This window comes from Lithobates pipiens, unplaced genomic scaffold, assembly GCF_037356315.1.
Source record: "Lithobates pipiens isolate NorthernLeopardFrog02 unplaced genomic scaffold, aLitPip1_a1.2 Scaffold_8, whole genome shotgun sequence".
NCBI lineage: Eukaryota > Metazoa > Chordata > Amphibia > Anura > Ranidae > Lithobates > Lithobates pipiens.
In genome coordinates, this window is record NW_027507903.1 from 493,670,077 (window position 1) to 493,673,157 (window position 3,081).

Sequence of the window (3,081 nt, forward strand, 5' to 3'; positions counted from 1 at the left end):
ATTAGCCAGGATTTCAGCCACCATTAGCCAGGATTTCACTCACTATTAGCCAGGAACGCAGCCACCATTAGCCAGGATTTCACTCACTGCCGTCATTTGATGGAGCGATCACATTGTAAACGGCCCTGTTGCCCTATTTCATAGGCTTCTTCAAGCTTATCAGTGAGGTCATGATTTGACTTGCTAGCCTTCTCGGTATACTCACGATATTTCTCTGCTCCCTGCTCATTGAGTGTATGATCAAAGTTAAGGGGGGATCCCTCCACCTTGTAGGTACCTTCTTGAGGAGTGAAAGAATTAATGGTGAATCATTCAGGAGATGAATAAAAATGTTTGTTCAACCATTTTCTCCACAGTTAGATATTGTTCAGGCATTAGGCCAATAATTGCATTATGAAAGCCAAAAGTATAATAATCGGAATCTAAAGCCAGGCCAATTATGGGGGTTATTTACTAAAGGCAAATCCACTTTGCACTACAAGTGCACTTGAAATTGCTCTGAAAGTGCACTTGAAATGCAGTCGCTGTAGATCAGAGGGGGACATGCAAGGAAAAAACCCCCCAGCATTTTAGCTTGCACATGATTGGATAATAAAATCAGCAGAGCTTCCCCTCATTTCAGATCTGCCCCTCCGATTTACAGTGACTGCACTTCCAAGTGCACTTGTAGCAGGGGCGGATCCAGAGTCTAGTCTCGGGAGGGGCACTGCTAGAAAATATGTTTTTTTTGGGGGCAATTTATATGGGAAACGGCTGGTATTGGCGCTTCAATCATCACGGCACCATAGTTGTTATGGTGTCAGGATGATTGAAGCACATTATTTCTATTATTACATTGTAATACAAAAATAAATGGTTCAACTCACAATAATGCAGAATCAGTGGGAGCCCTGAGGGTGTCACTTGCCACGTCGCCTGCCACCAAAAACTATATTTTTGACTTTTTGCTATAATAAATATCCCCAATAAAAAAAAAAAAAAAAAATGTGTTCATCAGTTTAGGCCAATATATATTCTTCTACATATTCTTGGTAAAAAAATCACAATAAGTGTATATTGATTGGTTTGCGTAAAAGTTATATCGTCTGCAAACTATGGGAAAGATTTATGGCATTTTTATTTATTTATTTATTACTAGTAATGGCAGTGATCTGCGATGTTTACCAGTATGACATGGCAACGGACAGATCGGAGACTTTTGACACTTTTTTGGGACCATTGGCATTTATACAGCGATTAATGCTATAAAAATGTACTGATTACTGTGTAACTGTCACTGGCAGGGAAGGGGTTAACACTAGGGGGCGATCAAGGGGTTAATTGTGTGATTCTCTCACTGTGTTCTAACTGTATGGGGATAGGATTGACTAGGAAAGGAGCCATATCGTTTTTCCTACTTAGTAGGAAGTAGCTCATGGCTCATCTCCTCTGACAGCACAGGGATTTGTGTGTTTACACACACAAATCCCCGTGCTGGCACTCATGCACGCGTGATTGGCGGCACGTGGTACAGTGGACGTGCACACGTGCCTCCGACGGCCGAAAAAGTGCAGGACGTACCCGTAAGGAATTTCACCCAGAAGAGCCATTGTGCCGCAGTATATCTGCATGACATGGTGGGTACGTTTTCTCATTCATCACTGCGTGTCCCTGCATGCTACCTTTTGAGGGGCTTTCATTCATACATTTTCCCCTCATTTATTTATTCACATACTCTTTGTGTTTACGTTTCATTACTTATTCAACAGTATTTTTGCCCTTTCTTGAGAAAAAATATTTTTTTTCATTCTAGTCTTTGTACAGCTGGTGTCCCTTTTGGTATACGAGCGTCCTCGAAAAAATATAAGCGATTGCTAATATTCCTACAACCTTTTTTTTTCTTAATTGATGTAAGTATTTAACAGCAACTTTGTATCTTTGCATTTTAAGTATGGTATTACGTTATTTGGGAGGGTTTTTACCCCCCTTAGGCTGCTTTATTTCAGCAACCCTTTAATTTCTTTTATTTATTTACTTATACTTACCCATTTTTCTCAAACAAATTTATTTCAATTCCTTATTATTCAATAGTTCTTGGCTGTTTTTTTAGCCCCCTGCGATCCAACTTGGCTGTGGGTGACTGTTGAGGTGGACAAATTCCCTACAATATTATCTTGGTAGTGGCTAAAGGTGGGTCCAGAATGCATTCCCTCTCTCAAGTCTGCACATGTATCTTTATTCATTGTGTCTATGACAACATTCTGTTACTATGTTATTTTATATTTTTGATGTAGATCTTTTTGAAATATCCGCACATCCACTGAAGAAGCAAATATCTCTGCGAAACATGTTGGGATAATGTGTGTTTAATGAGAATAACCACTGTATTGTACTGTTCACCATTTGTTTTTATATTTCATTAATGCAATTGTTAATGAATTTTAATTTTGAACTAAATAAATATTTGTAATACAATTTTGTAATCAGTTTAATAATGTTTATTCTGATTTAGTTAACACCTGCACCGTCAAAATCCCTATCTCCCTTTTTAGTTTTTGAATTATGGTGGGTAAGTGGTTAAATCAGGAGCCCCCTATACTTAACATCAGGAGTCCTCCTTTAGATCTGCAATGGCCTGTAAATTTGGGGCCTCTTTACATCAGGAGTCCCCCTTACCCATCAGAGTCCCCCTTATCCATCCATCAAAGTCCCCCTTTAACATCGGTAGTCCCTCTTTAACATTAGTAATCTCTGTACATCTGAAGACCCCATTGCATCAGGATTCTTCCCTTCACACCAGGAGCACCCTGCTTAGCATTAAAAGGCAGTCTTCTTTTCACATTAGAATCCCCCTTTATAGCAGGCACTGTTAAGAGGGGTGATCCAGGTATGTGAATTAAATAGACAGGGATTCTAAGCCAAGGATGCAGACAGCTAAGAGGGAGATGTTGCAGGCTGGATTACAGTGTGAAGTGGAGTGAGTTGGTCTGTGGATGGGGGAAGGCATCTAGTGAAGAAAGAATGGAGGTCTGCTGTGTCGGGACAGGAGTGACTGAAGACTGGGAAGAGGAGATGTGTATCAGGATCAGAGATGCCATCAGG

General features: G+C 40.2%; 1 long non-coding RNA gene across 1 annotated transcript; it reads left to right on the plus strand.

The window, feature by feature from the left end:
- The first annotated feature begins 2,070 nt into the window (after window positions 1-2,070).
- Window positions 2,071-2,454, plus strand: LOC143963360 (uncharacterized). The gene is made up of 2 exons (XR_013270947.1): window positions 2,071-2,169; window positions 2,274-2,454. It is a non-coding gene; the product is annotated as an uncharacterized LOC143963360 (long non-coding RNA).
- The last annotated feature ends 627 nt before the right edge of the window (window positions 2,455-3,081 follow it).